The 14,271-nt window shown below is 37.1% G+C and overlaps 1 protein-coding gene across 9 annotated transcripts in view; it reads left to right on the top strand.

The window, feature by feature from the left end:
* Positions 1–14,271, top strand: part of NUMB (NUMB endocytic adaptor protein) — a 154,033-nt gene that overhangs the window by 76,234 nt on the left and 63,528 nt on the right. The window lies entirely within an intron of this gene.

Below are 14,271 nucleotides of genomic sequence, written 5' to 3'. Positions count from 1 at the left end.
GAATAAAACAGATGATCATTATTTCTAATTCTCTGTTAGAAAATTTAGATGAAGCAAAGTTTAAGCAGCACATGAAACCTACATAAACCAAAATTAAATTGAATAAATTAGACCTAAAGACCTAAAGAAAAAAAAGACAAAAAGGGAAAAAAAAATTTGATCAAATTCAGATCCGTGGTAAAGCCGACTGGGAAACTGCTTCTAGGTCTTACATGTATAAGGACCACATACAGGTCTGTAAGAGCTCAATATGACCATTGTGTCATGAATGTTTTGTCTGTTTTCCTCTTGTAATTGAAATTTGTATTCAAAATAAATGTTTATGATTTTAGGTGACTTAAGGAGATTGTGTTTTGGCAGTGTTCACAGATAATTATCAAGAATGAAAACTTTACATGTTGTGTAAAATGTTGGCAACGTTTCATCACTTGCAGGAGTGGTTATTAGAACTTGCACTGTGGTGATTGTCTGCACTGATTGAGCTTTGAACCAGTAGGACCACAGCACATTCACCCTGAACTGAGCCATGTACTGATCACATGCTCTTCACTCTTACTTATTCCTTGTAGCTGTCAGAATTCTGAAGTGTGATAGCAACTCTTGCTACAATTTAGTAAAGTAAAATACCTGTAATTAGTACCTAGTAAGTTTATACCAATTGCAAAAATATCTGTCAAAGGGAGTAATTTGAGTCACATTACATAAAAGTTCAAAAGCTCTTATTAAAAATAGGACTCGCTTTGTATTATGAGCCCAATACTTCAGAGGCTTTAATCTACACGTGCATTTAATTTATTCTTTTTATTATATTGAACCTTCCTCTCCTCAACCATAGTGTCTCTTTCTAGCTATTTAGATATTTTTTATTTATTTATGGCTGTGCTGGTTCTTCATTGCTGCTCACACTTTCTCTAGTTGCAGTGACCGGGAGCTACTCTAGTGGCGGTGCGCAGACTTCTTGCTGTGATGGCTCCTCTTGTTGCAGAGCATGGACTCTGGGGTGCGAGGGCCTCAGCAGTTGCGGCATGTGGGCCCGGCAGCTGCAGTCCCCAGGCCCTGGAGCACAGACTTAATAGTTGTGGGCATGGGCTTAGTTGCTCCAGGGCATGTGGATCATCTCAGAACAGGGCTCCAACCTGTGTCTCCTGCATTGGCAGGCGGGTTCTTTACCATTGAGCCATTAGGAAAGTCCCTTAGATATTTAAAAATATCTTTCAATAGTTTCTTTTTCTCATAAGTCTCTCAAATCTTCTCTTAAATTTAGTTATTATTGTTGTTAAAATTTTAAATAGTAAGTTTTTCCTCTTTTTTTTACATTTTCAGTTTACTGATAGAAACTTTTTTAGTGTATAGATCTCTGTTCAGCCACCTTAGCTGAAGTATGATGATTGCAGTTGTGTCTTTCTTTCCAGTGCTTATATAGTTTCTTTCTCTTGCCTTGCTATGCTAGTTAGGACTTTTGAGTACAGCTTTTATACAAGTGTTAAAGAGTGGGCATTCTTATATTGCACTTAGCTTTTAAAAAGAAGTGGTCCATTAATAATAACACAACAAAGATCCTGCATACTGCAGCTAAGACCTGAGGCAGCCAAATAAGTAAATAAATATCTCTAAAAAAATAAAAGTAGTTGCATTTTAAAAAAAGGAAAAGAAAAGGGATAAGTGAAGATATACAAGGCAAATGGAAATGAAGCAATCGCAGAAGAAAGTGTTGCTGTGTGATCACTCCTTTCAGTGACTGATTTTTCTCCCTTTCCTGATAGCAAACTTTAGTAAAGAACTGATATTCCATATTATTGAGGTGTTTTGAGGAAGTCTCAAAAAGATTGATTTTGTGTTAATCATAGAATAGTCATTTTCTTTTTTTCCCCCCTTCTCTTCCTCCTTTCTCTTTTCCTTCTTTTCTTCTCCCTTCTCCTCTTTCTTTTTCTTCATTCTTGAATTGGGATGTATCTGTCATATTGGGGTTACTTTTGATATTTCACAGTTAATGAACAATTATTAACAATTTTGGCTGCATATCTGTTTTGGAACATAAAATGATGATATATCTTGCCATCAGTTGATGGCATCTTAGCTTTGATGAAATATACATTTTTACATACATACCATGACTCTATCCTACCCCATCCTCTACGAAATGCCCTGTTTTGTTTTGTTTTTTGTCTCTCTCATCCTGTGCTTATATCATTGAAGATCTTAATGGAAGAAATAATCCTTATTTTGTCATCCTGGCTCCTCTTCATGCAGCACTTAGCAGAATACTTTGTTGGGCACAGGGTTGTCTTTAACAATTAAGGGAAGTATGTAGATATACTGAATCATAGCACAGACTGTGACACATTTATATTAGTGACCGGTTTTTTAGCTTCTTGGTGAGAAGAGATTAATACCTACATTAGTTAAGATTATTTTAAATATAAAGAACAGAGCCCAGTGCTTCCTACATTAAGCAAGTTAGAGAATTTATTGGATGGATATTTAGTCATCTGATGACATTCAAGAAAGTTTAACTGATAAAACAAACAAACAAAAGTGATTAAAGGAAATCCCCTCGTGGTCCAGTGGTTAGGACTCCACACTTCCACTGTAGGGGGCATGGGTTCGACCCTTGATGAGGAACTAAGGTCCTTACAAGCCACACAGGGCACAGCAAGAAAAAGGAAGGAAGAAAGACAGTTTAAAAATAGAAAGCACTGTGAAGGAAAGTGAAAAGAGCAGTAACAGTGAAGAATTACAGGGACTTCCCTGGTGGCCCAGCGGCTAAGACTGCAAGCTCCCAATGCAGGGGGGGATCCCGGTTGGAGAAATAGATTCCACATGCCACGACTGAAGAGTTCACATGCCACAACTAGAAGATCCTGTACACCACGACTAAAGATCCCCCATGCTTCACCTAAGACCTGACACAGCCAAATAAATAAAAATTAGAAAATGAACTATACTGAGATATTTTTTAAAAAGAATTATAGAGGATGGTATTTAGAGAGGAAAAGAAAGCCTCATGAATGAAGGTAACATTTAGGTTGAGACTTGAAGTGTGAATGGAAGACAGGCGTTGTTGAAGTTTTTGAGAGAGAAGCATTTTAGACAGAGGGAAATGGCAGGCCCGGAGTGGGAAAGAGCTTGCAGTTAACTGAAAGAGAATACTGGTTAGTTAAGGAGAATGTCACTTTGAGGTGGGAGAGGCAGACAGGGGCTGTACCATAACATGTTAGTATCTGCTCTGCATTTGTGACATGCCGGCCACTGTTCGAAGCACTTCTCAAGCAGTGTTAGTTATTATGCCATATTGACTCTCTGAATGCTGAGAGTTTGGGTTTAACTTGAAGATGCATCGGGAAGCCATGGAACTTTTATTCAGTGCCCTGATCCATTTTTAAAGATTACACTGAATGCTTTGTTCACAGTTGATCAGAGGGGGACAGCAGAGGAAATTGAAATAAATACTTGTCGATGGCTTATATTAATAGTTCAGGTAGGAGATGTAGTAATCTTGGACCATGGTCCTTTATGGTAGAGTTGGAGAGCAGTGGACAGATTTGAGATACATTTACAAGTCTTGCTGATGGCTTAGATAAAGGGAGAGGGTTTTGAGGGGAAGGAAGGAGTCAGATTGGAGAAAGTTAAAGAGCTGAAGAGATGATGTGTGTAGATAATTTGTAGTTATTTGTCAGAAAAGGAGAGCAGAACTGTTTTTAACCTTCTTATTTCCATCATTTTTCCAGTGCCATTTCTGTCTTTCTTTTTTAAATTCTTGGAACCAAATATATTTTTATTCTAGTCTGCCTCTCCAGATTGCAGCACCTTTTTCTCATCCCACACTTGACAGATGCTTAGAGGAGGAAAGTCAGTTAAAAAGTAGGCTAGCATTCTCAGCAGTTCTGCCCTTTTTCATCAAGATGTTCCTTGCTAAATCAGTCCTTGCTATATCAGAGCAAAACCATTTTGTTCTATAAGTAAAGGTTTAATTCTTGAAGGAACAGCATCTTAGGAAGTCAGTCTCTGTATATATGTGTTGCAGGATTAGGGGTGATGGTCATACATACTTTATCTGTTAAATCTCAACATACCTTAAAAGATAAAGTTGAGAATAGCTGAATCACCAATTCAGTTCACCAATTGTTTTCTCAGTTGAAAGGCAAGTGATAAACTAAAAGATAAAATTGGTTGTGTAACTGAAAAAAAACTCTCAGAAGAGATAACTTTTTTTTTAATGTATCTTAAATATATATAGGTTCAGATTTTGAAACCACTTTTGACTGCAATTTTAAGTAGACAGAGTCTTTCCTTATTTTTTGAAGCTCTAGTTTTTCATTATTTTTAAGGAGTGAATAAAGAAGCCATGTATCAAAACAAAAGAATTTTGTGGATGAGATGAAAATTAGGAAGGCAGAAATCTCAAAGTCAGATAATAGATAAGGATCATAGAGTACTATTTAAATAAGTGTTTCTGAGTTTTTAGGATTAATAGTTACAGAATCCTTTGAGATTCCAAAGGAAGTTGAAGAATCTGGCCTCAGAAAATGCAGAGACACATGAGCATTCAGATTTGAACATAATCTTAGGGCATTGCTAAATCTGAAGAGCCTGTGGGGGTCCGTCCTTCCTTGGTCGAGAACATGTGGTTTGAATCAGGGCTGAGGAGTAGTGGCTAAGCATCAACACTCAAACTGTGGCAGTCATCTCTTCTCAGATACCAGCCTTTCAGGCAACCTGATTTGTTGTTTTTTAAACTTTTGGTCTGACAGCTGATAAACTAATTTTTAGTTTTAGCTGTTGAAACTCTATTATTAAATTTTTTTTGAAAATGCTGTAGAAAAGCAGTTACTGTATATGTGTAATCTAGAAGAATGATGTAGATGAATTTATCTGCAAAGCAGAAATAGAGACACAGACATAGAGAACAAACATATGATACCATATGTGGTGGTGGTGGTGGTAGGATGAATTGGAAGATTGGAATTGGCATATATACACTACTATGTGTAAAATATATACCTAATGAGAATCGACTGTATTGCACAGGGAACTCTACCCAATGTTCTCTGGTGACCTAAATGGGAAGGAAATCCAAAAGAGAGGGGGTATATCTATATATACTTATATGTGGCTGATCCACTTTGCTGTACAGTGAAAACGAACACAACATCGTCAAGCAGCTATACTTGAATAAAAATTAATTTAAAAAAAAAGAAAAAACTGTCATAGATGGCAGGGTTTTCTGAAATAAGGCAATATAGTATTCAGGATACCCTAAGGAATGAAACTTACTAATAAAGTCAAGGTGAAATACAGACAAATTTCAAATGTACTGATACCTAAGATTATACAGAAGCTGAATAAATGTTTCCTTTTAGAACTAGATTTAAAAAGCAAACAAACCAACTCTTCCTTCTCTCTCTTTTGCCATGGTTCTGTTTGTAACATAACTTTCTCACAAAACTGACCATGAACTTTTAAAATGAACTTTATTAGTCCTACAGGTTAAGTATTGGACCTATTTCCTTCACTGTTGGTGATGAAGCTGTACTTAGTTACTTTTCGTTTGGTTCAGGGCCTAAGTGGAACAATAAGCTAGTGATACAACTTAATTAGTTATAAATTATTTCCTGTTAGGCACATTATGCCAATTAGACCAGTATTGAATGAAATCCAAAATTCTTAGGATTCACTGATTGAGTTAGGGGATTGACCAGATGACCTACCTCTAAGTCTTTTGACCATGCTGAGTCTAGGATTCCTTACATTTTTTCACTTGATCAAATGAAAGGGTTTTTTCCATCACTCTGAATCTTGAAAGCAAGTTCCACATCATAAGAAAAAGTAGAAATCAAGGAAAGAAAATGCAAAAACAAAATACTTTGTCTGGAGTATAGTGTTGTAGTTGTTTAGTTGCTAAGTCTTGTCTGACTCTTTTGTGACCCCATGGATTGTAGCCTGCCAGGCTGCCCTGTGCATGGGATTTCCCAGGCAAGAATATGGAGTGGGGTTACCATTTCCTTCTCCAGGGGGTCTTCCTGACTCAAGAATTGAACCTGTATCTCCTGCCATTGGCAGGCGAATTCTTTTCCACTCTTCAGTCACTCAGTCATGTCCAACTCTTTGCAACCCCATGGACTGCAGCAAGTCAGGCTTCCCTGTCCATCGCCAACTCCCAGAGCTTACTCAAACTTATGTCCATCGAGTCGGTGATGCCATCCAACCATCTCATCCTCTGTCGTCCCCTTCTCCTCCTGCCTTCAATCTTTCCCAGCATCAGGGTCTTTTCAAATGAGTCAGTTCTTCCCATCAGGTGGCCAAAGTATTGGAGTTTCAGCTTCAGCATCAGTCCTTCCAATGAATATTCAGGACTGATTTCCTTGAGGATGGACTGGTTGGATCTCCTTGCAGTCCAAGAGACTCTCGAGAGTCTTCTTCAACACCACAATTCAAAAGCATCAATTCTTCGGGACTCAGTTTTCTTTATAGTCCAACTCTCACATCCATACATGACTACTGGAAAAACAATAACTTTGACTGGACGGACTTTGGTTGGCAAAATAATGTCTCTGCTTTTTAATATGCTGTCTAGGTTGGTCATAGCTTTTCTTCCAATGAGCAAGCATCTTTTAATTTCGTGGCTGCAGTCACCATCTGCAGTGATTTTGGAGCCCAAAAAAATAGTCTCTCACTATTTTCATCTGTTTGCCATGAGGTGATGGGACATGATGCCATGATCTTAGTTTTCTGAATGTTGAGTTTTAAGCCAACTTTACCACTGAGCCATATAATGTTATACTTTAAATGATCACTTGATATATGGCATTTTTAGCTTAGATTTTTTAGTGATGGAACAAATTATTAAGATTATTGTTAGCAGGTGTACAGTCAGAACATTTTTTTCTTGTCCCTGATAGCTCAGTTGGTAAAGAATCTGCTTGCAATTCAGGAGACCCTGGTTTGATTCCTGGGTCAGGAAGATCTGCTGGAGAAGGGATAGGCTACCCACTCCAGTATTCTTGGGCTTCCCTTGTAGCTCAGCTGTTAAAGAATCTGCCTGCAATGTGGGAGACCTGGGTTCAATCCCTGGGTTGGAAAAACCCCCTGGAGAAGGGAACAGCTACCCACTCCAGTATTCTGGCCTGGAGAATGCCAGGGACAGAGGAGCCTGGTAGGCTGCCGTCTATGGGGTCACAAAGAGTTGGACACGACTGAAGTGACTTAGCAGCAGCAGCATACACAGTGTGAGCTTACTGTGTAGTTCTGTAGTTCTGGGTATTAATGCTAACAACGGTGAACCCTCAGGAAATACTGCCTGTGTACCAGGCGCCATGTGTATTGTACACCATGCAGTTTGCATATAATGATTCATTTCATTCTCACAGTAGCCCTATCACGTAGATTCTATTTTTAATCTGTGTTTCTTGGATAAGGAAACAGGCACTGAAAAGTTAAACAATTTGTCCCAATTACACGGTTAATAAGTGGCAGATTTGCCTGGTACTAGAATCTCTGCATTTAGTCCCCTCACATTACCTCTCAAAAATACGCCGCACTAAGCATAATAACATTTAGGCATATGTGTATAATTAACGGGCTTCCCTGGTGACTCAGATGGTAAAGAATCTGCCTGCAATGTGGGAGACCCAGGTTTGATGCCTGGGTCGGGAAGATCCCCTGGAGAAGGGCATGGCAACCCCAAACAAGAAAGAAAACCAAGAGAACGATAAACATAATTAAGGTTAGTGTTACTTCTGCGGGAAAAGAAAGGGGGACATAATCAGCCAAGGTTCACATGGAAACTTCAAAAGGTTTAGTAATGCTCTAATTCTTAAGCTGAGTAGAAGATACACAAGTTTTCATTTCATTATGTTCTGTAACCTACATATGAATGTGTATATTCTTTTGTATACATCAGCTGTTTTATAATTTAATTATGTGGAAAGCAAGTCACCTAAAATCCTTCTGAGGGTAGAGATGGGGAGTGTAGAAATATAAACACATACATGTGTAATTATGAGACATCTAATTAAGGGGTAAGAAAAATAAGTTACATTTAATTATAAAATTTATATCTCACTCTTTGGTCAACACCAGATGGTCAACACCGAAATCAGATTGATTATATTCTTTGCAGCCAAAGATGGAGAAGCTCTATACAGTCAGCAAAAACAAGCCCAGGAGCTGACTGTGGCTCAGATCATGAATTCCTTATTGCCAAATTCAGACTTAAATTGAAGAAGGTACAGAAAACCACTAAATCAGATCTCTTATGATTATACAGTGGAAGTGACAAACAGATTCAAGAGATTAGATCTGATAGACTGCCTGAAGAACTATGAACAGAGGTTCGTTACATTGTGCAGGACGCAGTAATCAAGACCATCCCCAAGAAAAAGGAGTCCAGAAAGGCAAAATGGTTGTCTGAGGAGCCTTACAAATAGTTGAGAAAAGAAAGACGCTAAAGGCAAAGGAGAAAAGGAAAGATATACCCATCTGAATGCAGAGTTCCAAAGAATACCAAGGAGAGATAAGAAAGCCTTTCTCAGTGATCAATACAAAAAAAATAGAGGAAAACAATAGAATGGAAAAGACTAGAGATCTCTTCAAGAAAACTAGAGATACCAAGGGAACATTTCATGCAAAGATGGGCACAATAAAGAACAGAAATGGTATGAACCTAAGAGAAGCAGAAGATATTAAGAAGAGGTGGCAAGAGTATGGAGAACTATACAAAAAAGATCTCCATAACCCAGATAACCGCGATGGTGGGGTTACTTGCCTAGAGCCAAACATCCAGGAATGTGAAGTCAAGTGGGCCTTAGGAAGCATCACTACAAACAAAGCTAGTGGAGGTGACGGAATTCCAGTTGAGCTATTTCAAATCCTAAAAGATGATGCTGTGAAAGTGCTGCACTCAATATGCCAGCAAATTTGGAACACTCAGCAGTGGCCACAGGACTGGAAAAGGTCCGTTTTCATTCCAATCCCAAAGAAAGGCAAGGCCAAAGAATGTTCAAACTACCGCACAACTGCACTCATCTCACATGCTAGCAAAGTAATGCTCAAAATTCTCCAAGCCAGGGTTCAACAGAACATGAACTTCAGATGTTCAAGCTGGATTCAGAAAAGGCAGAGGAACCTGAGATCAAATTGCTGACATCCACTGGAACATTGAAAAAGCAAGAGAGTTGGAGAAAACCATCTACTTCTGCTTTATTGACTATGCCGAAAGCCTTTGACTGTGTGGATCACAACAAACTGTGGAATGTTCTTAAAGAGATGGAAATACCAGACCACCTTACCTGCCTCCCAAGAAATTTGTATGCAGGTCAAGAAGCAACAGTTAGAACTGAACATGCAACAACTGACTGGTTCCAAATTGGGAAAGGAGTACATCAACGCTGTGTATTGTCACCCTGCTTATTTAACTTATATGCAGAGTACATCGTGAGAAATGCTGGGCTGGATGAAGCACAAGCTGGAATCAAGATTGCCAGGAGAAAGATCAATAACCTCAGACATGCAGATGACACCACCCTTATGGCAGAAAACAAAGAGGAGCTACAGAGCCTCTTGATGAAAGTGCAAGAGGAGAGTTAAAAAGCTGGCTTAAAATTCAATCTTTAGAAAACAAGGATCGTGGCATCCGGTCCCATCACTTCATGGCAAATAGGGAAACAATGGAAACAGTGACAGACTTTATTTTGGGGGGGGGCTCCAAAATCACTGCAGATAGTGACTGCAGCCATGAAGTTAAAAGACGTTTGCTCCTTGAAAGAAAAGCTATGACCAACCTAGACAGCATATTAAAAAGCAGAGACATTACTTTGCCAACAAAGGTCCATCTAGTCAAAGCTATGGTTTTTCCAATAGTCTTGTATGGATTTGAGAGTTGGACTATAAGGAAAGCTGAACCTCAGAGAATTGATGCTTTTGAACTGTGGTCCTGGAGAAGACTCATGAGAGTCCTTTGGACTCCAAGGAGATCAAAGTCAATCCTAAAGGACATCAGTGCTGAATATTCATTGGAAGGGCTGATGCTGAGGCTGAAACTCCAATACTTTGGCCATCTGATGCAAAGAACTGACTCTCTGGAAAAGACCCTGATGCTAGGAGAGATTGAAGGCAGGCGGAAAAGGGGATGACAGAGGATGAGATGGTTGGATGGCATCACCGACTCGATGGGCATGAGTTTGAGGAAGCTCAGGGATTTGGTGTTGGACAGGGAAGCCTGGCGTGCTGCAGTCCATGGGGTCGCAAAGAGTCAGACACGACTGATCGACTGAACTAAGTCTCATTGTTACTGAAAAGAATAAAGTTATTGTAATTTAGTTTGTCCAACCCAATCCAAAATGAACCAGATGTGAATTCCCTGGCAGTCCTGTGTTTAGGACTCCACACTTTCACTGCTGAGGCACAGGTTCAGTCCCTCAATGGAGAACTAAGATTCTGCAAGCCGCGCAGCACAGCCAAAAAATAAAATGGACCAAGAAAGAAAGGGAAGGAAAGAAAGGGAGGAAGAAAAGAGAAAGAAAATAATTTTAAAAAAGAGAAATTTTAAATGAACCAGAGGCTTTTGTAAGGACATTAGAGAGCTACAACTCTCAGGAAAGTGGGGACTTGTCTCTCCAGAGTTTTTTTCGTTTCTAAATTGTGCTTGTTTGCTTTTCTTTTTTCTCTTGTCACCGTTGCACCTCTAACTTTAGGTCCCTCTTGTATGTAAATTATAAGGAAGATTGGACAAGACAATGCTTTAGAAAACTCACTGTGAGGAAAAAAAATTCACAAACACTATATAGCACACACATGATATACATATACATAGGATATAGACATATTAAGAAAACTTGACCTTGACACTTAATTTTGAGTTTCCTCTTAAGAAAGAAAAAGAAATATCAAAGTTAGCAAAAACGGTAAAATTACTTACAACAATATTAGTTGGTTCTGAATGAAATAATATATAAACTAAAATCTGAAACCATGAGTACCATTCTGAATAGCTGAAAAAAATTAGTAAACTCACAGATTTCCTTAGTTTAGCTGAAGAGTCCTTTTCCAAAAGATTCTAATCTCATTAAAAGTGAAACATCACATCATTTCAAAATAACACTGGGAGTACTTTAAATCATCCACAAAGTACAGTAGTATACTGTCTTGCAGTAAATCCAGCACAGCCAAGGATATTTTATAATGTGGAATAGTTCACTGTTTTCAGCTGAAATCAGTTGAAGTAGCTTGCTTATGTTTAGGAACCATGCTGTGAGAAAACTATCTATTATATTTGTATAAAGAAATCATAAACAATTTGCTTCCCTCCTCCCTCAGCATCACAAGATTCATCCTTGTTGATTGTTATAACTGTAGATGATTCACTTTTATGTTTTCTCTTGATTACTTTTTATTTTTAAAAGTGTGTAAATTGAGGTATTATTTTTATTTCTGCATGGTATTCTAATGTGTGAATATACTGTATTTATTGTGTTGATGGATAATTAGATTCTGGTGTTTGTTATTTTATTGTTACAAACACTAAACAATGCTGCACAGATACTGTCTTGTATACCTTCCTGTAACTTTCCTAGACAATGGTGAATTATTTATTAAGATGGTTGCACCAGTTTATGCTCCTGTAAGGGTATGAATGCTTGATGCCCCATATTTTATTGTCTGATTTTTTAATATTTACTAAACTGACAGATGTAAAATGGTATATAGTGTCTTGATTTGCATTTTCCTGATTACTAATGGTTGCGCATTTTTTTCACATTGTTGGCTGTTTCTCTTCCTTTGTAAAGTATTTGCTCTGTTTTGCCCATTTTCTGTTGATATTTTATTTTAAACTAATGTTTGTTTTGCTTATTGATTTTTAGAAATCCTTTAAAACTAGGGTACTAATATTTTGTTTATGGTATGTAGCATATATACTCCTAGTTTGTGCCTTATCTTCATTTTCAGGTGAGTGATTTTTCATAAGCATTTAAAGATTAGGGGAAATGTTTTTGTTAGACCAGTTTCTTATTTGGAGTAGATAAAATATAATTTCCAGAATCCTTAAACTATACTTTAAAAAAGTGAGATTTTTATAGTCTTTCTTAAGTAATCCATTCCAATGTAAATAACCACTATGAAGAAAAAGTTTTGTTATAGAGTTACTGACCAAAAACTCTTATTAAAGCTTTACTATTAAAATAATCCAATTTTATAACCATAAACCTAACTACATGGGCTACACTGATTAGCCATTTTTAGAAATGGTACTTTTTGTCCCACTAATTCTTGGTTCTTTTAGTTTTATTATGTTTTTCCAACAAGAAGGACCGTTTTCAGTTTGTAGCTTACCATATGAAACATATTTATTGTTTTTTACTTTTTACTAAAGAATTTTTGTTTGTTTCAAGGCATGGTAGTAATACACCCTACAATGACTGAATAGGCCATACATAGAAGGAGATTCTTTTAGGAGTTTTAACCTTCTTAGTTGGTGAATGTAACAAAGTAGATGATACTTTTTAGAGAGAATTTGTTTAGAAAGCTTTACTTTATTTGGAGTTGTATTTTGCCATTTTTTGTACCATTCATGGTAAACGCCTAATATTTATTATTCTTGTTCTTTTTTTGTTCTTTCCTTGGTAGAGCAAATTACCATGTGTGTTTGTAATCCTTCTTACACTCATATACTTAGGCAGTGTTCAATAAATCTATGTCTTGTCAAGAATTAGTTTAATTATCATGAAAGTATGATAATTTAGCTGACTTTTTGATTAATTTTATAGATAAGATTTTCTATTTGAAACAGTTGAGCCAAATACTTTGTTTGAGTAAAAACTGTCTTTAATTCCAGCAGTGGAATTTAATACACTTATCTCCTGTTTAAATACTCTAAATCTGATTTCAACAGATATTATATCAGCAAGTAGTGCATTTTCTAGAGCAGGTATGAAAAAATTTAGGAGCATTTCTAGTATTAAGTGCCTGAATCCAGTTCACTATCATTTGCTAGATTATTATAATAGCCTCCTAATTGTCTCCCTGCTTCATTCTTGTTAGCTTCAATCCTTTCTTAAAACCAGCTGCCAAATGTAAAATGTAAGTGCGTTCTTTTAGAATCCTCCAGGAATCCTCCAGATTCCCCATTTCTCTCAGAGGAAAATTGAAGTGTTTGGCCTACAAGGTTCCATGTGGTCTCATCTCTCCTAGTCTCTTGTTGTCTTCATTTTGCACTGAACACACTGACCTCCTTTCTGTTTGTCAGACACTCTAGGTAAGACCTTTAGGACCTTTGCGTTGATTATTTTCTTTTTCTGGGACATTTATCCTACAACATGACTGAACTTTTTTACCTACTTCAATTATTTACTCAAATGATTCTTTCTTAATTTAAAATTTTATCCCTGCCTCAGTACTTCTAATCCCTCTCTTAACCCTATTCATGTTTTTCTCTATAGCATTTACCATCTGCTAATATACCATAGAGTTTGTGGTGTTCAGGTAAATGCTTTACAGTTAGTTTTCCAGATATAGTTCCTACATGAATGATGGTTGATATTTTTGCTTGTTTAGTGAGTAAGATGAAAGTGAAGCAATGAAGTGTGTGTCAGAATTTCACTCATTTGTCAATGACATGAGAGGCTTCTTTGCTGAATTGGATAATAGTTTTCAAATAGTAGAAGAGTATTTCCTCAAAATTCTTTTCCTATTTATAAAGTAGTGCTTTAGACACCACACACTTTTAAGTTCAGTCTGCATTGTAACATTTTCTCCATCGGTTTCTTAGATCTGGACAAGCACAAAACAATAAGTCAAGCAGTAATTGGTAATTTTTGCCAAATTTCACAGTGTAAATATTTCCACTGTGGCCGATTTCAGGTTACCAACATGAGGTCACTGAATACGATATTTGGAAGAGATGTGCAGTAGCCCAGCATTAGGCGTTATTTCTACCATACAGATACAAAATCGTCAATAACACCAAGAGCACAGATGATAGTATAATGTAATATAAAAATAGGAAGTAAGATTTTAGTATGTATCTTTGTTTTAAAATAACTATGTTTATATAATTTAATTTGTAACAAAGGTTAAGTTTGACACCAAGTTCACAAACTTCCTGAAAATTTAACAGTTGTATCTTGTCAGTCAGCACGTCGCTGTGAATAATCTGGCTATTTATTTTCTGTTTATCTCCTTCATAGAGGCAGAGGTTTTGCTCTGTATTGTTTACTGCAGGCTGGAGGTAGGCAGTCAATGAATACTTGCTAAGTGAATTTTAATTAAAATAAATGT

The sequence above is a fragment of the Muntiacus reevesi genome, chromosome 7 (genome assembly GCF_963930625.1).
Source record: "Muntiacus reevesi chromosome 7, mMunRee1.1, whole genome shotgun sequence".
NCBI classification, from domain to species: domain Eukaryota; kingdom Metazoa; phylum Chordata; class Mammalia; order Artiodactyla; family Cervidae; genus Muntiacus; species Muntiacus reevesi.
This window is presented reverse-complemented; position numbering and strand designations above follow the sequence as displayed.